Source organism: Carassius gibelio, chromosome A23 (assembly GCF_023724105.1).
Source record: "Carassius gibelio isolate Cgi1373 ecotype wild population from Czech Republic chromosome A23, carGib1.2-hapl.c, whole genome shotgun sequence".
Lineage (NCBI taxonomy): Eukaryota > Metazoa > Chordata > Actinopteri > Cypriniformes > Cyprinidae > Carassius > Carassius gibelio.
In genome coordinates, this window is record NC_068393.1 from 4278958 (window position 1) to 4302584 (window position 23627).

Consider the following 23627-nt stretch of genomic DNA (forward strand, 5'->3'; position numbering starts at 1 on the left):
GCCAAAAGTGTGGGAGGAATTATTATCTCGAAAGAGGAAGAGAGAGAGAGCGAGATACACACACAGACACACCAGCTTAAATTCAACAGGTAAATCTAGTTCAAAACTAGCTCAAAACGGGAGTCTGCAGTCAAATAGCAGCTTTGCAAAGAAACGGGGTGACTCCTTCAAAAAGAAAATATGGCTTATATTTCACCCCAAAATCAAAAGTCAAATAAAAATGTATTTTGATGATAACTATTACACTGTGAAATAAATATATATATATATATAATAAATAAATAAATAAAAAAACTTTTCATGTACTGAAAGTTAAAGTACAAGTAAATGAGAAATGAAAAAGAAGCAGATAAATATGTATTTTTTAAAAAAAATATGTCATACACAGTAGCAAGATGTCTGCTGCGGCGCTCGGGGAGCAGTTGGGGTTCGATGCCTTGCTCAAGGGCACCTAAGTCGTGGTATTGAAGGTGGAGAGAACTGTACATGCACTCCCCCCACCCACAATTCCTGTCAGCCCAGGACTTGAACTCACAACCTTTCAATTGGGAGTCCAACCCTCTAACCATTAGGCCACAACTTCTGCTAAATGCATACATGTACATGTATAAAATGTAAACTCCAGTTATAGTTTTTAGTTACAGCTACAGTTACAGCTCCAGTTTTTAACATAAAATAATGAATTTGATATCTGAAATATTTAAACATGGAAAAAAAAAATGTTGAAATGTGAAATTAATACCAGCAGAAGATGGCAGCAAGTGAAGGTTAATGAGTGAGTCATTGAGCTTCAACAGATTCATTAATGAATAAACCATAACAGTTTTTGCCCCTTGCTTGAACAATATAGACCCATGCTTAGACTAAAGTAACACAACTTGAAGCTTTTGTTACCATACCTCAAACACATGTACCCATACCTTAAACACAGGCGCTGCTTTGCACTCTAGTTGCAATTCTGCAACACACCTACTCCTTTATGCAACACATTTGGTCCTGCATACTACACTCTATTTCATACATAAGACACTTCGTTCAAAAATAAAATCTCAGAGTGCCATTTGGAAAACACATGTATCCAAAATACAAAACACATTGGGTAATTGCTACCACTCAAATACACAACTGAAGACACTTACTTGCAAAACTGAACACCAATCAGCCAGCTACAAAAAGCCCTCAGTTTAGCCATTTCAAGAACTTTGCAAGCATGGATGGAGGGAGAGCAAGAGGAAGAGGAGGGGGAGGAGGAAGATGAAGAGGAAGATGAAGAAGGTGAGGAAGAGGAGGAGGAGGAGGAGGAGGAGCAAGAGCAAGATGAAGAGGAGGAGGAGAAGGAAGAGGAAGAGGAAGAGGAAGAGGAGGAGGAAGAGGAGGAGGAAGAGGAGGTCGAAGAGGCCATGCACGGACCCCCATTTCTGATGATATAAGAGCAACTTTGGTGGAGCATGTCATCAACCATGGCCTGACTGTGAGGGAAGCTGGGCAGAGAGTCCACCCACATGCTGCATGTCTCTTCTGCAGGAAATGGAACTGACCTGTGACAACAGACAGGTGACAGCAATCCATGGATGGTTTCAACATGCAAGGGGATATTTTCCCTGGTGCCTAGCGGGAGAAGACATTGCTTGAGATGTCGATGAGGCCAACAGACGGAGGGGTCCATGAGCCCACGAACAGTATAGTGTATAGTGTATATATATATATATTAGGGGTGTAACGGTTCACAAAATTCACGGTTCGGTTCGATACGATTCACTGGTGTCACGGTTCGGTTCGGTACGGTTCGGTACGTTTTAGATACAGCAAAAAGAAAAATTGGCAGATAAATTTCCTTGATTTTTAAAAAATGTTTTATTTATTAAAACTAACAAAATATGTTTTTTTTTTTTGTATTGTTTTTTACATTGAACAATGATGGAGCTATTCTTTACCCATATTCTATGGTGTTTTCTTAGCAGCATATTGTATAAACAAAAACAGCTCCTTATAAAAAATAAAAAAAATGAAAATGTCATATTGTTGTAGTAGTTATGAACACATAGAAAGATGTAACCTTTTATATGGAACTCTATAACTCTTTATATTGAGTGTGTTTTTACTCAATTGGTTCTCTATAGGGCTTATGTTTTTTGGAACAAAGCAGGAATTACTCTCTGGCTGAAATAGGCTCGTGAAGGAATATTGTAACGGGGCTCAATTACATTAAGCATGTTCTTAAAACCTGCGTTTTCCACTACAGAGTAAGGCGCTCGCTCACTCAGTACGCGCTGAAGGCTCGTTGGAAAATGGCCAAAGGGTCTTTTACACAGGACGCGGTATGCGCGGTGCTGGACCCTGGGCTCAGCGTTGCCCTTCAGATACAACGCGATTTGCGCTGCACCATACCAAGAGCAAAGTAGGTGGAGTTTTCAAAACTGCCCTTGCATACGTTCTATTTATAACAGTTCTTCTATCTAATAACGTGCAGGCCTGTTAATTGAATCGTACTGCTCAGGAAATTCCGACACAGTATAGTACTAGTCCATTTTGATTTCCGTGCTTGTTTGGATGCCCCGATCGATTGGTAAAGTGCACCCAAACACGAGACCTGTTGGTTATTGGAGGATTTTCTATTTCTGGTCTTTTAAACGCATTGGCCATTTTTTTAAACGAGCCTTCAGCGCGTACTGAGTGAGCGAGCGCCTGACTGAGCAGCATAACATAAACATATAAGTTGGTGCTTTTTTCTTCTTCGGGGGTGTCAGGGGCGTTGCCTGTTACGTCGTTTGGGTTATTGGGCTACCTTGTTGAATGCATATCATTATATTTCACAATTCTTTTTTCCAAATATAATTAATTAGTCCAATGAACCGTTCGGTACATAGTGCGTACCGCGTACCGAACCGAAAGCCTCGTACCGAACGGTTCAATACGAATACGCGTATCGTTACACCCCTAATATATATATATATATATATATATATATATATATATATATATATATATATATATATATATATATATTGTTGCTTTATCTGAATTCATGTTACTGCAATGTACAGTGCTGCTATGTACAATATTGAGTAGGCCTAAACAGTGAAAATCAAAGACTGCAGTGTTTTATATAAAGTAGACTAGTGTGTTCCCCCTGATCTGAAAGTGTATGCATAAGATGCAAGTATGTGTCATTTAGTCATCAGAGTTACACTTTGACAAAGGAATGTTAGGTTTTGATAACAGAGTTTAGGTTTTGATAGTAGAGTTTCAATTTGACACAGATGTGAATGGTATATTTCCCAGTGTTGTGTCATGTTTACGTTGTTAGAGTTTTGGCACAATGAGCGAAGTTTTGCAAAATATGTTCAAGCAACGGGCAAAAACTGTAATACTGTCACCACACCAAAATAAACTTTTTCACCAGTGTGAACTGATGTAATGTTTTCACAATAAAATGCAAAAATATTACAAATTCAATTTATATTACATGTGATATTTAAATGTTCTTTTGATAAAAATTAGTAAGTCGTGTATTTAAATATATTGGTAATTACTCATTTGTTATGACATTGTATTTTAATACGCTTTTAATATCCAAATCCGTTTGGATTGCATTAATTAGGTAAACCGGAACCGGAAACACTTCACATAACACCCGATGCACTTGCTACATCATTAGAAGAATGGCATCTACGCTAATATTAGTCTGTTTCTCTCTTATTCAGAGGTCACCGTGGCCACCAGATCCAGTCTGTATCCAGATCAGAGGGTCACTGCAGTCACCCGGATCCAGTACGTATCCAGATCAGATGGTGGATCAGCACCTAGAGAGGACCTCTAGAGCCCTGAAAGACAGCGGAGACCAGGACAACTAGAGCCCCAGATACAGATCCCCTGTAAAGACCTTGTCTCAGAGGAGCACCAGGACAAGACCACGGGAAACAGATGATTCTTCTGCACAATCTGAATTTGCTGCAGCCTGGAATTGAACTACTGGTTTCGTCTGGTCAGAGGAGAACTGACCCCCAACTGAGCCTGGTTTCTCCCAAGGTTTTTTTCTCCATTCTGTCACCGATGGAGTTTCGGTTCCTTGCTGCTGTCGCCTCTGGCTTGCTTAGTTTCACTTCATCTACAGCGATATCGTTGACTTACATTACACAGATCTAGATTATTGTCACTGTATCTAAGTGAAGACTCTTTTTTTTTTCAATAATGTAGTAGTGTAATTATTGCCTGATACTGTATGTTGATGCAGATCTAAAAGCTCTGGGTGAGCCGCCAGTAATTTCACAGACAAGCATATGGTTTGGTGAAAATGGACTTTGGCTGCTCTTCTCACTTCCATGCGCTCAGGGTGAAAGGCAACCTGTCAGAGTGTCATAATTACCCATGAGCACTCACAGAGCAGTGTATTTGATAGCCATGGCTGCTTTGACAACCTGCTGAGACACTTGTGAAAGAAGACGCTCAGTTCAGTGACACACAGCCACTTAGGCAGCAGAAGAACACTTCACAACGGCACTGTTCTGACATGACACTCACCCGCTCTTTCTTTATTACTGTCATCTGTATTTGCCTCAGTCTCTGTGGGCATCTCGCCGTCTGCTGCGCTTCGACCCGCGTGCCTGTCACACACACACACACACACACACACACACACACACTGGTAAGCTGATGATGGCAGTTTGGAAACACAAGAATGAGGAATCTGATGACACTATTAGAGAGGTGAGACTGTGCAAAAGTGGCATTATTCTGCAGTTTCTCCTTTTCTTTCTTTCACTTTGGTGCAAAGATTTGTCTAGTATTATGTCGTAGTCATATACAAGTATTATGTAGTAGTATTTATATATATATAAATGTTGGTCATATAATTAGAATATTATCAAAAAGTTCATTAAAAATTTGAAACTTGTGTGTTCATTCATTACACACAGACTGATATATTTCAAATGTTTATTTATTTAAATTTTGATGATTATAACTGACAACTATGGAAAATCCTAAATTCAGTATCTCAGAAAATTAGAATATTGTGAAAAGGTTCAATACTGAATACACCTGGTGCCACCCTCTAATCAGCTAATTAACTCAAAACACCTGCAAGGCCTTTAAATGTTCTCTCAGTCTAGTTCTGTATTTATTCATTTATGTTCAAATTCACTACCGTTACAAAGTTAATGATAAATGATTTACTTTTGAACTCTTCTTTTCATTGGGGTTCAGTGCCTTGCTCAAGAGCACCTCATTCATGGTACTGAAGGCGGAAAAGTGTATTCATTTGTAATCAAAAATGAAATGGTACACTGTTAGTGACAGTGACTATGTTTTAGAAGAAAATACTACTGCAGTCTTTCTAATTCAACATGTCATGTTTAATTCAATGTGTTACTTGTGTTTCTTAATTATTTGTGAAATGTACTAGCAATTTCTGAGTGAAAATTGTTTCAAAGTATTCTAATACCAATTTTTTTTTTTTTTTTTTTTTTTTTTTTTTTTTGTGTGTGTGTGTAGAAATTAATTGGGTCACCCAGCAATTTGTTTCATAAAAATCTCATTAATTATTCTCATTCTATCAGTTACAGGACATTATTTATCCCCCTTCTTTCACCTAAACTCCTCCCTTCTTTCTACAAGAAAAACATGTTTTCCAAAGTGTCTTGTTTTCGTAAAGCATAAAAAGCTGTGTGTGTGTGTGCGTGTGTGTGTGTGTCTGTGCTTATGTATGTGCATGTTTGGCAGGTAGAAGGCTGTGGGCGCAGGCTGTCGGAGAGCACTCCTGATTACACACTGCCATTCATCAAAGTGTCACGCCGCTGACAGCTGCTAATAAATATACTGCCACAGGAGCCCCACCCCCAACCCCCCCTCCCCACCCCTCCACCCAGCTCCAGCCACCCTCTCTTCACACCCGCCTCTGACACCGCTGCTGAGGTCCACAGCACCTGCACAAAACTGCAAACCTCATTTGCTAATTGCTGCTCTCGTCATCAATCTGGGTTCTGTCATATGGCTTGTCCATAGGAAAAATGAAATAAATATGTGCAAGTCGATGGCAGGGAAAATATGTTTACCATGTTTATATCCTGCCTAATACAATCATGCATTTTTTTTGTGTGGGGGGGGGGGGGGTCAAACGTTAACAGCGAGTTGCATACGGTCATTTTATTTTATTTTTTTGTCACTTTTACTGTGATAAAAGTAATTATAGTTCTCCAAAAAGCTTTTTACAAATATTTAATATTTTTACCCTCATGTTGTTCCAAACTTTCTTTCTTCTGCAGAACACAAAAGTTTTGGGTTTTTCAATGAAGTCTAACAGCTATTAACTCCAAAGTGATGTTATCCAAGCCTTCTGAAAGCAATATGAATATTTTGTATATTAAACAGAGCAAAATGTAAGTGGTTAATGACTCAAAATTAAAGTGATTACTGATCAGCTCATATTTACAGAGCCCAAATAAAATATGACCATGCAGCAGTAACATCAAACTTCACTGGTTCTTGTCTGTTGCATAACGTCAAGATCTTCTTAGACTGTATAAAAACATGGTCGTATTGTCTGTGACATCACCCATAGACTCCTGAAGAGCATTTTTGAAGCTCAAAGTGGGGGAAGCTTGACGTCGCCATCTTGGCAGTACGTCACTCCAAGTAATCGAAAATGGTCAAAGAGGTGGGAGCTGGTTGCTGAAACCACGCCCCCCTAGCTCATAGCAGTGACAGCAGCGGGCAATCTACTTGTCACTCAAGTGGCCACGCACTTAATTATGCAGATTTTCAAGCTTAACATAATTTAAACGGATGAATTATACAAATTTTAAAAAAATCACCACCTAATAGTTGTCAAGAAAGACAAAATTAGATATATAGACCAAAACCACTTTTTGTACCAGGCTGTAAATATTTTTTATTTTATTTTTTTTGCAGTAAAGTTGGATATTTTAATATAGGGAGTCTATGGCACTCTCACTGAACTATTATGAATGCTTCATGGCAGGGGTGTCAAAACTCCCTGCAGAGTTTTGTTCCAATGCTGCTACAACACACTTTCAAATAAGATTTAATGTGTCTAAAGATCAGTGGCTTATAAGGGCCATCTGTACTGGACAGCAGGTCCCCTGACCCCTCTGTCAAGGTTAAGTGTTCCTCAATAAGGCCAGGGCCTCAGAGGTGGAAGATGTAGAGGCACCTCAAGAGGTGGTCTATGAAGACATCCCCTCTCTGCTGGGTCAGCAACATCAATGACCACTTCTAAAAAAGAAGTCCAGACTCAGTGAATGAGGACTGTCTAATTCTGCTTCTAGAGGGCCAATGCCCTGCTGAGTTAACCTCCTCTAACCTGCTTAAAACACACTTGCCTGGAAGTCTCTAGTAATCCTGAAGACCTTGATTATATGGTTAAAGTGTGTTTGATCAGCATTGGAGCCAAACTCTGCAGGACAGTGGCCTGATAGAGCAGGTTTGTACACACTTGCCATAAATAATGCCCTTCAGGCCAGGAAAGCACATGGGCTCAAGTGGGACAAGTCCTATCATCTCTGCTGCTTCCAAGACTTATACTTCTCTGTTGGATCTGTGACACGCAAGTTTGAGTTTGAACTGTAATGTGTCTTCATACTCCCCAAATCCTTTTCCTTCTTCTCTTAAAGTGAGCATGAAACATAACCCGTTTTGCTTCTGTAATATGATGCAGTTTGAGTAGCATTAAGTGCAGCGGCATGCACCAATGATTGAACCATAATGTGAACAACATTTGTATTAGGAAAATAAATAGGGTTTTAGTTCATGTTTACTTAGAGGCTTTTGTAGATATGTGATTTTGTAGATAACTGATTATACTGTAGATTCATAAACATAAATGTGTTTGTAGGTGTTTTCTCTCTCTTTTTCTGTGCTTGTCCTGACAGGTGAGTGAGTTGGCTCGCCCTGTAGGGAGATGAATGAAGCGTGTGATGTTGGTCCAGTGGCAGAGGCAGAAGTGGAAGTGGCACATTTGTGTGTGCAGTTCTTGCCAGGCTGGTGGACGCACTGTGCAACAGATGGTAGTGAGGGTGGGATTCAAGTGAGCAGGTTGAGGTGCACAGCAGCAGCTGCCCAACACATCTACACATCAAAAACACTCGCCCAGATAACCTGTTCATTATGCACTGGATCCTACAAGATGAGTGTGTACTCTCAGTGGCCTCCAAAAGCCCCTTTCAAACTGAGAATCCGTATAATACACGGGTAATGTGGCCCGGCAATCATTCACGGATCGTTAGATCTTGGTTCATTCACACTGCCAGTGATATCCCAGAATCTGTGCGTGTGTTCACACACAACCCGTAAAGGACCCGTAGTGACACGTGACATCAGGATGTCTCTAGTAATGTACGAGTGAAAACGGTAGGCATGTTAACTTTCACTAAATCTGGTGAACGATCTGAGCTTCAGTGTGCATAGTGAGGAGCTAACTGATCTCTACTTCATCAAAGTTTGCACATATTTTTTCGTTGCGAACATTGATCAAAACGCCTTCAAAACACCCGGTAAAAGTGTTGCATGATAACATGTTTTGTATCATTTCACCATGACATATTGGTTCTGGCTTTTGTTTACACAGAGCTCGTTCCAGGGCTGAACCCGGAAATGTTACCAGGTCCCCAACCTGGGATCGAGACTGGAATCAATCCCGAGACATTTTTGCGTTCACACAGAAGGCACTCCGGCAATTTTCTGGAACAAACGCACAGTGTGAAGGGGCTAAAAACAAGTAAATTGTAAAAGCTGATGTCTTAAGGATTTGTCCTTTTAGCATAAATCCCCAGTTTAGCAATAGTATTTGAAGTAAAACTGTCATGATCAAAATCCATTCAAAAAAATAAAAAAATAAATAAATAAATATGAACTATGTGTCATGTTCAGTGATACAAGAAACACGGAGAGATCCAAGTGCAGGTAAGATATTTATTAGGGGGAATTCAAAAGGGTAAACAGTCCAGGCAGGATCAAAACCAGAGAATCCAAATAAACAAGAACAGACAAAACACAAGGCAGGATCAAGACTACGGAATGACAAGACATTAGACAAGGACTCCGTGACACATACTCAGACAGACCGGGTATAAATACACAGAAGGTAATGAGGGAAATGGAGACAGGTGGGGAATAATCAATTAACCCAAACAAGGAGGAAGGTGACCAAATAAGGGATCAGACAGTTAATAAAGTGACAGACACTGTGGGAAAGGAGGACATCTAGTGGAAACCCAGGGACACAACCCAGACACTGTGACAGTACCCCCCGTCTACGGAGCGGCTCCCAGACACTCCACTCCACGACAGACAGAGACCAGGAGGGAGGCAGACAGGTGGAGGCTCAGGGGGAGGGACGGAGGGCCAGACTAACAAAGAGGAACAGGGACAGGAGTGAACACAAAAACAAAAGGCAAAAAACAACATGAAGCCCCCCAGGGCAGAGCAGAAGACCACCACATCCTTGTGGTCGAGGCCAGAGTCCTCCAGGGCGGAGCGGAAGACCACCACAACTGTTTAGCCAGGGCGAAAGCCCCCCAGGGAGGAGCAGAAGACCACCACGTCCTTGTGGTTGAAGCCAGAGCCCTCCAGGGCGGAGCGGAAGACCACCACAACCATGTGGTCAGGGCGGAAGCCCCCCAGGGCAGAGCAGAAGACCACCACAGCCATGTGGTCAGGACGAGAGCCCCCCAAGGTGGAGCAGACCTCCGTGCTGCCAGACCAATGGAAAGACGAAACTCTGGTAATCCCCTGGTGTCTTTACTGGACTCCAGAAGATCGGTGCTGGCCTGACTCTGCTCGCGATAGATCATTGGTGACTGGCATTTGTTCATGAAGACCATCGGTGACTTGCACTTGTACATGAAGATCATTGGTGACTTGTATTTGCTCATGAAGATCAATGGTGACTTGGCTCAGTCCTAGAAGATCTCCCGTGTCTTGACTCAGTCCTAGAAAATCACCCGTGACTTGACACAGTCCTAGAAGATCACCCGTGACTTGACACAGTCCTTGAAGATCACCCCTTGATTTGACTTGACTCTGAAAGGTCAACGGTGACCAGCCTTGTCTCTGGAAAGTCCATGGTACCTAGCCCTGGCTCTGGAGGGTCATCGGTGACTAGCCCTGACTCTGGAAGGTCATCGGTGACTAGCCCTGACTCTGGAGGGTCATCGGTGACTAGCCCTGACTCTGGAGGGTCCATGAACACCTGACTCGACTATGGAGAGTTCACTGGAACCTGATTCGACTCTGGGGGGTCAACAGGAACCTGACTCGACTCTGGGAGGTCAACAGGAACCTGACTCGACTCTGGAGGGTTCACTGGAACCTGACTCGACTCTGGAGGGTTCACTGGAACCTGACTCGACTCTGGAGGGTTCACTGGAACCTGACTCGACTCCAGGGGGTCAGCTGTGACTGTCATCCTGTGCAGTGGCGTTGGGCAAGCAGACATCTTGGGCCATGACTCTAGACTGGTCGCCAACTTGGGCATTGGCGCTGGCTGAGTGGCCATCTTGCGCTGTGGCACTGGACCAGCAGCCATCTTGTGCTGTGGCGCTGGATTGGCGGCCATCTTGGGTTGTGATGCTGGCTCTGCAGCCACGACGTGAACCGTCTTGGGAAATTCTAGGATCCTTGACAGCATGGAGAAATACTCCAAGAATGAGTCAGCGGCCATCTTGGGCGTTGGCGATGAGCTGGCGGCCATCCTGCATCGTGGCACTGGATTGGTGACCACCTTGTGTTGTGGCGCTGGGCTGGCGGCCATCTTGCTTCGTGGTGCTGGGTTGGCGGCCATGTTGCCTCTTGGCGCTGAGCTGGCGGCCATCTTTTACTGTGGTATGAGGCTGGCTTCCATCTTGCCTCATGGTGTGGGGTTGGTGGCCATGCACCGCAATGGCACTGGGTTGGCGGCCATCTTGTGCTGTGACGCAGGACTGGCTTCCATCTTGCCTCGTGGCGCTGGGCTGGCGGCCATCTTGTGCAGTGGCACTGGACCGGCGGCCATCATGGGTTGGGCGCTGGCTTTCTCCATCCGCCATGGTGAGACGGCGGCTCTGGTCCCTCCCACATGAACCCCGAGTCGAAGGGGGGCCATGGTGGAGAGCAATGCTGAGCCTCCTCTCGCCCACTCCCTCCTCGGTGACCTCCCCTGGTCCCGCGAAACACGACCAGGCCTGTTCCCTCAAACCGATTGCTTCTCTCCCGCTCGGTGGCTGGGGAAGAAACATCACTCGACATACTGCTGGATCTCGTGTTGACGTTTGGTGATACAAGACACACCGAGAGATCCAAGTGCAGGTAAGATATTTATTAAGGGGCAATACAAAAGGGTAAACAGTCCAGGCAGGGTCAAAACCAGAGAATCCAAATAAACAAGAACAGACAAAGCACAAGGCAGGATCAAGACTACGGAATGACAAGACATTAGACAAGGACTCCGTGACACATACTCAGACAGACCGGGTATAAATACACAGAAGGTAATGAGGGTAATGGAGACAGGTGGGGAATAATCAATTAACCCAAACAAGGAGGAAGGTGACCAAATAAGGGAACAGACAGTTAATAAAGTGACAGACACCGTGGGAAAGGAGGACATCTAGTGGAAACCCAGGGACAAAACCCAGACACTGTGACACTATGAATATGACATTAGAAGGTAAGAATATATATGAAAATGTATGTGAAAAAACACCTGCTTTGAATGCAGCATAATTTTGCCATGAATCTACAACTGCACATAATTAAATTATGAAATCAGGACAGTGGTTGTCATCTGGTTTAGTTTATTTCAACGATAAAAAAGATTTTTGCACAAAAATACTGTATAATTATTGTATTTTGGTAAATTATTCTAGCATGCAATTCCTGTAACTAGCATGCATATTGGCAGTTCATTAGTACTTGTAAAACACATTTTAATATTAATTATATTCTTATTCTACATGACCATATTTTAGATCCCTTAATCTTTCTCTATACCTAAACTTAACAACTACCTCACTAACTTAACTGAGTCTATTGTGGCAAAAAGCATAGTAAATAGTTAGTTAATAGTGAGAATTGCTCCTTAAAATAAAGTGTGACCATTTTTTATTTTGAAAAAATTACTCTAACTAGGTCATTTATTAAGATTTTTACTATTATTATTATTTTATTTATTTTTTAAATCACTTTGTCTTTATATTCTTGCTTTAATTGTCATTGATCTGGATCGTAGAGATCTCCTCTCAGTGCAGATCTGAGAATCACACGGGGCATCTAAAAAGCTAACTTGGCTCCTCCTGGTTCCACGTTGTGTTCTAATGTTATTGAAGAATCATGCCCCTGGCGACGCATCCACATCAGATGGTCCCTCAAGCAGGACCAGCTGCGCTCTCAGAGGGCTGTGATGACCGCGGATGCCCGCACAGTTAATAAGGATGGTGTGATTAATGGGGGAAAGGTGGAGGAACCTCTGGGTTTGGAATAGGTACAGAGGGAGGGGGAATGGTTGAGTTGGTGGTCTAACCTAACAGCTAATGCTCCAGCTTCTTCATCTCCCTCTTAGGCCTGAGAGAGAGTTTGAGAGATTGTGAGACAGGAGGATATGGCAGCCATTGTCAGCTGAGTATCATGGAACTGAAAGAGTGGATCATCAATCACACTGTGGTTGTTTCCTTTGATTATCACATAGCTGTCCTACATTTGATCTCTTATACCTCATAAGAGTGTCTCAGGGCTGTCAAGGGAGCAGATTGATGGAGCCAGAATGCATAAACTAGTATTTTTCATATGGTGTTTCACAGCTTGAAGATTGTTTACTGGTTTGTTCTGTCAAGTGCAACAATACTAAATATGCATTCAAATTAGAACTCTTAATATAAATTGTTCATTTAGTGTGATTAATTATGTGGCAATAGTGTGAAATGGGATGATAAGAAAACTGATCAGAAACTAACAATCAATATAACTAATTGGAAACACTACTCCACTTTTGCTCCATGACGACAGTATTTCCGTATGTTTTTGAAATATCACAAAGTTTTCCTCAGAACTTATGAACCAAAAATACATATACAATATTAGAAGAACAGTTTTAATGTGGTTGATTAGACTACTACAATTTGTGCGTAAGTCAGTGGTGGAGTCAGAGGTTTCCAGGGTGGCATTGGACACCCCTGACATCTGATTGGCAACCCCAGGTGCTAAATAGAATGCACTCCTGCTTCGATTGAACTGAGGCAAACCAGGAGTGCACGTGAACCATCTAAAAAGAGCCACTAAAGAGCTCCAAAACTGTTTTTATAATTTGACCAATTGTCACTATTAATTAGTTGCTTATTACTACTTTATAAAGCATGTTTAATTCTGCATGGCCATATTTTAGATTCCTACACATATCTAAACTTAACAACTACATTACTAACTATTAATAAGCAGCTAGTTAGGAATTTATTAAGGCATTATTAACAAGAAATGCTCATAAATGTTGGGACTTATTAACCCATGTTGAACTAATAAAATATCAAATCGACACTGATATATAAGAAACAAGACTTTGAAGATATGAGATATCAAAACAAAATTCAACAGCAAATAAACATTGAAATGCCAGCTAGGAAGTGTCTTTTTGAATTGTTTATTCAATAGTCTGCAACAATATGTGATATGATTATTGTTCATATTAAACAACATTGATTTACTATAGGATAGCAACATAAATTGATTTGGGAAGTTGAAAAGGCTTCCAATGTCTTGAATCATCAACAAACTACTTCTGTAATACAACACAGACCACAATTAAAATATTTTAAGGGTTTGGTGTTGTCAAATTGCCATTTGTCAAAAGTAACATCATTGTTCTGATGTAAAACCATTTGAGAAACAGATACGTGACACATAAACATGATGTTACAAACTTTGTGCTTTTATATCATCACAGCACACCATTCACACAAAAGCCAGTGTGAGGCGTGAACACCTGGGATTTGCTGAGAAAGAGAGGGACTGCGGTGCGTCTCGATTGTTCTGGTGGCAGCATGGCATAGTGAGACTGTGCTCTTCTGGGAGAATGAGTCCGTGTGTCTTTGTCTATCTGAGGAGCCAGGGCTTTATTGAAATGTAAGAAGCCACATTGTAACAAAGTTCCCTCGAGGGATGCAGTGTGTAAACACGAGTCATTTGGCAGATGCACGGCAAGCAAATTGGCAGCACATTCCCTTGGTGAAGACACACACACTATTATCTGGATTGAGACTAATCGCATGTTGCATCCCATATGATGAGCAATTAATTTGCACAGAATCAAATGCCATGCCAGCAGAAGGGAGGAAACACAGGACTGAGGAGGAGCAAGAGGATGAAAATAAATATTAAGATACTTAAAAAGTAAAAAACTGCACAAGAGATTTCTGCAAATTGTGCAGGGACAGAGATAAACATTACACACTAGACAAGAAATTCTTAAAATGTTCTGAATCCAATTCCACATCATAATCCCATTGTTTCAGCAATTTTTGTAAGAAGTGCCGCTGTAGAATAATTGCTCTTTGCTAAAAAATATTGTAATTTTAACACACACACACACACACACACACACACACACACACACACATATATATATATATATATATATATATATATATATATATATATATATATATATATATATATATATATATATATATATATATATGTGTGTGTGCATCTCAATTAATTAGAATGTCGTATAAAAAGATCATTTATTTCGGTAATTCAACTCAAATTGTTAAAATCTAAATTCAACGCACAATTTTGTTTTTTTAATTGAGATGATTTTGGCTAACACTTAACAAAAACACACCAATTCACAACATCTCAACAAATTAGAATATGGTGACATGCCAATCTGCTTAAAACACCTGCAAATGTTTCCTGAGCCTTCAGAATGGTCTCTCAGTTTGGTTCACTGTGCTACACAATCATGCTGATCTGACAGCTGTCCAGAAGACAATCATTGACACCCTTCACAAGGAGGGTAAGCCACAAACATTCATTGCCAAAGAAGCTGGCTGTTCCCAGAGTGCTGTATCCAAGTATGTCACCAGAAAGTTGAGTAGAAGGAAAAAGTGTGGAAGAAAAAGATACACAACCAACCGAAAGAACTGAAGCCTTATGAGGATTGTCAAGCAAAATCAGTTCAAGAATTTGAGTGAACTTCACAAGGAATGGACTGAGACTGGGGTCAAGGCATCAAGAGCCTCCACACACAGACATCATTGAATTTGCTGAACCACAGACAACATCAGAGGCGTCTTACCTGGGCTCAGGAGAAGAAGAACTGGACTGTTGCCCAGTAGTCCAAAGTCCTCTTTTCAGATAAGAGCAAGCTTTGTATTTCATTTGGAAACCAAGGAGAAGCTCATATCCCATGTTTCTTGAAGTCCATTGTTAAGTTTCCACAATCTGTGATGATTTGGAGTACAATGTCATCTGCTGGTGTTGGACAGTTGTGTTTTTTGGAAACCAAAGTCATTGCACCCGTTTCCCAAGAAATTGTGGAGCACTTCATGCTTCCTTCTGCTGACCAGCTTTCTGAAGATGCTGATTTCATTTTCCAGCAGGATTTGGCACCTGCACACACTGCCAAATGCACCAAAAGTTGGTTAAATGACCAGCAAACTCACCAGACCTGAACCCCAGAGAGAATCTGTGGGGTATTGTCAAGAGGAAGATGAGAAACAAGAGACCAAACAATGCAGATGAGCTAAAGTAGGGCTGGGCGATATATATCTAACAATATGATCATGCACATCTAGTCAGTAAATCTGGTTCCGTGATTAGTGCTAAATCACCATCACCTGCTTTCAATTGGAGTGGCATTAGATTGAGCCGTAGATCAGTGACAAACTACGCAATATCGCGTACATTATCGAAGGCGATTCATCTGCGATAAAGAATGCAATATTCACTATGGGGAACACCTCGTCGTGACCCATGTCTGAAGCATACATTGAATCATGCATCTGAAAGAACTGGTAAGAGCGATCTTTCTCTGTCTATCATGGCGACTACTAGCAAGCATTTAGACAATGTGTGCATCCGTGACGGCGTTATTTGACACCCCATGACACACGCACTTTGCGTCATTTGTTTGGGTGAAGAGCATGCACGCAATGTCTTTAAGGAGGCAATCTGTGTACATTGTGAACATTTTTTTAATGAAAAAGCTCCACTCTCATTCGTCTCTCTTTCCTAGGAAAAAAGGCAGCCATCTGCTTCCCGCTGTTCAAGACCCGCCACTGCTGAGGCACGTAAGAGAATGAGCTCGTGAGAATTACAGGTGGAACTGCCTGAATGGTTTAGAGAGGGATTTTTGGAATCAAAGAGATATTTGAGGATGGTGAAGAAGCTGAGGATGAGCATTATCTTTCTGACCATAGCCCTCCAGCTCAGGTGAGCCTTTCATTTCTGCCTGATCTCCATACAGAGATCAAAAAGAAATAAAAGATGCCGTTTTCTTCTCGCATCCATCGGTTTCGGCATAAGAGTTGTGCCGACATTGACGCAATGAGCGAAAACGGCTATGAGAGGATGCCCCCTGTGGAAAGAGCTTTCTTTCTGCGGGGGAGACATCCTCTCTTAATATCCCTCCTTGCTATCTAAGCCCCTTCAAGAAATACATCTTGTTTAAATGGCAAGGCATACGCAGCCATTTATATATATATATATATATATATATATATATATATATATATATATATATATATATATATATATACAGTATATATATATATATATATATATAAACAGGTGCTGGTCATCCAACTAGAATATCATCAAAAAGTTCATTTATTTCACTAATTCCATTCAAAAAGTTAAACATGTATATAATATTCATTCATTACACACAGGCTGATATATTTCAAATGTTCTTTCATTTTGAATATTATAACTGACAACTAAGGAAAGTCCCAAATTCATTATCTCAGAAAATTTGAATATAACTTAAGACCAATACAAAGAAAGGATTTTTAGAAATCTTGGCCAAAGAAAAAGTATGAACATGAAAAGCATGTACAGCACTCAATACTTAGTTGGGGCTCTTTTGCCTGAATTACTGCAACAGTGCTGCGTGGCATGGAGTCGATCAGTCTGTGTCACTGCTCAGGTGTAATGAGAGCCCAGGTTTCTCTGATAGTGGCCTTCAGCTCTTCTGCATTCTTGGGATATTGCATCATCCTCTTCACAATACTCCATAGATTTTCTATGGGTTAAGGTCATGCGAGTTTGCTGGCCAATTAAGAACAGGGATACCATGGTCCTTAAACCAGGTACTGGAAGCTTTGGCAGTGTGTGCAGGTGCCAAGTCCTGTTGGAAAATGAAATCTGTATCTCCATAAAGTTGGTCAGCAGCAGGAAGCATGAAGTGCTCTAAAACTTCTAAAACGTCACGTTTGATGTGGTAATTTCACAGTAGGCATACACACAGGTTTGAAGACTCGTTCTCGCCCCCTACAGTGCAATTCAGCTAGGTATACATCCGCGCTAAAATATGAAGGTGAAAGTCATCATAGCTCGCGTAAATAGACCCAGCTCTCAACCCAACTTTGAGAATAGATTAACGGCAATATTTTTTTTTCCGCCCGATAAGAGTCTCCCATTAACACAGCACGTTAAACGCCGATAACAGCCCACCACTACATAAAACCCAAGTGTACTTAATGGTTGAGAATAAAAGAAGACAGTTACTTCAATGAAAAGTACATAGAACATAGAAGATTCTGGGAGTGTCAATGTACGTTTTTTTTTTTACTCTTTTTCTATACTGTAAACTGTACATTTTAAAATACAACATAATTTTACTGTACAATTACATGAAATATCCAATTAGATCTATTACATTTTTTTAAACTGTAAATTTACCTTAGCTCTGTAAAACCTACAATGTTGATGCTGTATTTTTACGATAAACTTTTGGTATGCACATCTACCTTACATTTTTGTAATGTCTGTTCTGGGTTTAATTTGATATTCTTGTTTTCATATATTTTATATTGTAATTTGATTCATGATGTTGGTGTCACGCTTCCCTTGCCCTCGTGTAATTCTGCCCTGTGTATGTGTCATGTTGTGATTGATTGTTCAAGTCATGTGTCTTGTTCCTAATTGGTTATTGTCCTGTCATATGATTTTCAGTTCTGTTTGCTCATTGGTTGATAATTGTCATGTGACCCCTAGTGTTTGCTATAAGAAGCCCTCTTGTTGCCATTGTCTCTGGTTGTGTATTGATGTTGTAATCTGCTGTTAGTGAGTTGTGTTTATGTTCTTGGTCAAGTCTTATCATGTGATGTCTGTTAATGCCATGCCATGCCAAGTCAAGTTTGTTTCAAGCCAAGTCAAGTCTGTTTATTGTTTGGATTTTGGATTTCAAATTGTTTATCCAATTAGATCTATTGGATTTTTTTAACTGTAAACTTAATTTAGATCTGTAAAACCTACAATGTTGATGTTGTATTTTAAGTTTATCATCTCAACTTGCAGTTCAGTTTTTTTTCTTTTTTTACAGTGCATATTTATTTGACTACATATACTAAACAACTTTGTGCCCGCATATTTTAATGTTATTTTTTCATAAAATACTTCTGTACATGACAAAACTATTCTGAATGTGTATTTTAATGACGAATGGTCATATAAAAAATCAGTCAGAAATTATGCTGATATATGTCCCATGGGTATTAGTACATATAAGTTACCACCAAATCAATAAATATAGGGTAAGAATTGCTTTGACAGATTCAGTCAGTAAATGAATTGCTTGTACACAGCTTGTATCATTTCATAGCACCCAGTGTTTCTCATCACATTCAATGCAAATTCACATCTAAAACCTTAATTGGCACATAGATTCAGAAGAAATGGAGATTATTCAGCATATTTATGTACTCGAAAACCATTTGTTTCTAGTATTTTATCTTATTGTTTATCTTAATTTTTTTATTATTATTTTTTTTTTATGGAATTGGTTCTGAATTAGAAACGGGTTGGTTACATTAATTCAAATGTTCAAAAACTGATCTGTTTTACAGATGTATATTTTCACTCTGAGATGGAGAGAGATGAAAAGGCTGAATTTGAATTTGCACAGACAGAGACAAGTGTGAAGCAGCGATTACGAGGGCAAACTAGTGCACTGGTGTCTACGGCTGCCAAATTAATCACACGATCTGATGACCTTTTAGATTAGATAAGCTGCATTATAATAGATACAGTCATATAACACCAAAGAAAAACTGAGAGTGGCGAGAGACCGGGTTTTAACGGCTTAATTTTTCCCCTCACAGAACAGCTTTGCACTTTGAACTTTTCATGTAGATATGAATATAATGACTTAATTTGAGTGTGTCAGTGGATGGGAATACTGCATACTTTAGCAAGAGAAAAAAGCAGGAGAATTACCCTGTGACTGTGTTGTGTCACGGATGAGACAGGAGGCAGACAGATGGTCAGTTTGATAGTTTTATTTACAGAATGCTCCGAACCAGACAGGGAATATTAGAGTGAGAGCGAGTATGGACGACTTAACTGAACGGTCTCTGATCACAGGAAGTGGAAGTGGGATCACCGAAGGAGGACTGAAGGCAGAAGAAGACTGGCCGATCTTTGAGGGTTCTCAGAAGATTCGCAGATTCTCAGGTGAGTGTCGAGATAGAGTCTGTAAGCCATGAAATGACGAGATTAGACGGAGACTGAAGGTTGAGAGTGGGTATATAAAGGTGAGCAGTGATGAAGGATAGCAGTTGACGGTGATGAGGATGAAGAGATGCAGGTGATGACAATTAATATTCAGGGGATGACGAGCGAGTGGGTGGAGGGAGAGATGATGACGGTGTTGATGGTGGAATCCTGACATGTTGTGTGCCGTCAGTCTTATTACAAGTAAATCATCAAACGGGACAAATTCATTAACATTTGATTTCTGACACTAATTTAATTCACAGTTCAATAATTAACACTGAACTATAATTAGTATTAGCAAATGTATCTAATATAAGGAATTTCCCCTATAAATGAAAGCTTGTCAATTTCAGTGTCAGTGCTAATCCTTCATTTGAAATCTTTTTGAGTTTCGATTAGTCAGCCTAGCATAAAGTTGCAAATTACAGTGAATCAATTCCATAGCTAAATAATAAATAAATAAAATAAGATGGAGTAATGAACTGCTATTATTTTAAAACATAAAATATGTGTGCTATTTTTAGACTGTGGCACAAGTGTATAACTGGGAATTTCTAACAATTACAAAGTTGTAGAATTAATTTATGAATAAATAAACATTTCTCATCATAAGATAATTTATCTTATGATGGCAAATGTTTATGAAATTTAGTTCATACTTTGTAATAAGTGTGTAATAACAATATACTGGTATATAACATTAGTTCATAGTTATTAGTTTTGTTTTGAAGAAATATGCATTTTTTTAAGAATTCTGAAGAAATAAAGCACTTCAGTTATAATATTATTGTTAAAAGGATCACTGATAATCCATTGTAAAGAATACAAGTTGTAATAAGAATAAACTCATTACGTTCACATTTCAAGCTTGATAGTTTATTATTCTTAACAGTAGGTTAATTATTGTAACACGACATACACATGAACATGTTTAGTTCTTGTGTTCTAGTGATTTATGTTGTTATTATTTACATTATTTCAGACTTCAGCTACTGTAGCAGGTGCATTTATTCAAGGCTCCTATCTAAACTAATGGCAGGAGAGAGCATTGCTGACTGTACATACTGTATAATGCTGAAACATGACAGAACCAGCATGTTCAGCTTCTTCTATGAGTCAGAAATACTGATTAAATGTTTTGTATTTGAATCTATATCTTTGCTTATATGGTTCAGACAAGAAAATGACTGTTTTTGCAGTAATCAGCCTTGATGTAAAGAAGGACAGATGATAAATAAAGCCATAAGTTTTAAACATTTTACACATCAACGTTAAAGATTTAGTTTAGTCTTATATTATTCATGAGATGTCTCAAAATGAAGTACTTTTCTAGGTCTAGCTTAAAATTATTTTATAATTCAATCTAAATTGATTTGTAATTAATCCTTCCTGCAAGGAACCAAAACTCCTTACATATGGGCAAATTAAACAATAACACTTAGTTAATTACTGTTACAATGAATGAAGAACTCATTATCTGTATAGAGTATATTAATATAAAATAATATAGTTTCTAAATTACTTACTATAAACTATTAGTTTGCATATGATTTGTAAGTACTTTATTACCAACCCAAAGTTATCTGTTCTTTTCACTTTAGAAAACCGTTCTTATCAATTCCTTCCGCAGGATTTCTTCAAACTTGAGTCATTACCACAACCTTGACTTTAGAATTGATTTTGTAGGCTATCTGTATTCATTTGGAAACTTTATTTAACAAAATAGTAGTCCCAGTTACGATTAGCTAATAATGAATGCTATCATTTGAGTTTCTTGTTGGTTAATATTGCATTAGTCTTTAGTTCCTGTGAAGTTGTTTGTTAATGAAGGAACAGTTTTGTAAAGCATCCCCTAATAAACAGCTTTCATGAAAAAACACAGCAGATTATTTAGCAGTTCTCCGCCATATGTGAGAGCAGCTTGGCCTCTACAAGTCTGGCTGCTTTTCTTGCAAAATGAGGTACAAACAGAGACAAATCGCTACCGTCCCAGCCGAGTTCAGATGCTTCAGAGCTTCACACATCAGCAGGAGCGGACGCACATGTGCTGGTGAGGACGTCCCGCGGCTCAGGATCTGTCGACCCGTGCATGGTATCTTAAACTCTGCGATGCGTCCTTTCGTCAGACACCTGCGGAGCAACATATCTGACCTTCTGTTGTGCGTGGCTTGCGTTTGGACGCGTGTTGATACGTCTTGTAAACAGCGTGCGCGTTGGAGTGGCTGTAGAGCATCACACATCGACTTAATTGTGACTACTGGGCTTTGTTCAAGGGCCCCTTCTGCCCCTTCATTAGCTAATTTGCTGTGTTTGGTCTCATATGATCTCTCTTTTACTGGCAACGGTGAAATCTGAGCAAACCCATCCAGATACACACACACACACACACACACACACAGAGAAGAGTGCTGAGTCCAGCTCTGTGCTTCTAGCGGAGCTCTTTACATCTGTGCTGGTGTGACAAGCAAGATTAATACTTCACCCTCACAGCGCTGCACACACACTTAAACACACTCATAACACTCCTCCAGCAGACTGAATATTTGAGAAGAGACGGAGAGGGAGAAAATGAGCCCAACTTCACACACTCATCATATAGTTCAATCTCACACACGCACAACAGCATCTCGAGAAAAATCTCTTTCTGCTGATGTCTGACTTTTTCCTCCCTCTGTCTTTTTCTTTCTCAGATCTATTCTTCTCCTCCGCCGCTCAGTTGTTCTGGGACTGAATGACGTTTAAAGCACTGAAAGGCTCCGCTCCTATCTGTCCTTGGAGAACGAAGCTGTTCTCCTATCAAATCACATCTTTCACATACAAAAGATTAGATTATATAAGTGTCTGGAACACATTTGAGGCAGCTCAGGTAATTATTTCACTGGTTTGCATTTGTGAAGACATAAAAAAATGAATAAAAGTAAATGAAGCACTTTTTAAGATAATTCAAAGAATACTGTAGGTAGAAATACTGTCACTAGAATGGTGGTACAGTGCGTCTTTGGTCTTTATTTTGCCATAAAAAGTGCATTTTGTTACCTTAGATGTACACATTTGTACTTAAAGTAAGCATATTATTACATACTATAAATGGTATATTAGTACCTTTTCAAAGAGTACCACAGTGACAGCTTTTGTACCTTTTTTCCTGAGATTGTATATCGATATCAGAAAGCGTGGTACTGAATGATTAACATATTGCTTTTGTAGTATTTCAAGGTACAACACCATGGTACTGTGAGCAGCCCAGCACATATTATTAAACATTAATGTTTGGGCATTTGAGTTTGAATCCAGCTCATTTTTCATCTGCACCTCCTCTGTTTTGCTTACGATTGATAAGAGAGAGAGAGAGAGAGAGAGAGAGAGAGAGAGAGAGAGGGATAACTTTTGTTACTTTTTTGTTAGTGGGGAAAAAAAATCACATCGCCAGATGTTTAACTTTCCTTTTTTTATTTTAGGGGAACACTACAGAAAGTTCCATTCAAGATGGACTGGAGAGATGCAGGGTTTTTTGTTTGTTTGTTTGGTTGGTTTTTGTGCATATTAACAAAACACAGGCACAATCAGTGTGTGTTGTCCAGTTAACACATGCAAAATTATTTTAAATTGCCTTCAAATGTAAGATTTTATATATATATATATATATATATATATATATATATATATATATATATATATATATATATATATATATATATATATATATATATATATCATATTATATTTATTAATTAGAAAATTGAAGTGACCCAAACTTTTGAGCATATCACAAATAGAATGTTAGCAATATTACAAAGTTAGACTGCTGTATTTCTAATAATGGAGCAAATGCAGTATTTTATGTAATAAAGGAATAATATATTTTAAAGTTATATTTATGTTATTTCCACTTATTTTCTGAAAGGACAAATTACTGTATGTAA

At 39.6% G+C, this 23627-nt stretch overlaps 1 long non-coding RNA gene across 1 annotated transcript; it reads left to right on the forward strand.

The window, feature by feature from the left end:
• Positions 1 to 19514: 19514 nt before the first annotated feature.
• Positions 19515 to 23314, forward strand: LOC127944727 (uncharacterized). The gene is made up of 3 exons (XR_008150414.1): positions 19515 to 19662; positions 22395 to 22570; positions 23163 to 23314. It is a non-coding gene; the product is annotated as an uncharacterized LOC127944727 (long non-coding RNA).
• Positions 23315 to 23627: the final 313 nt, after the last annotated feature.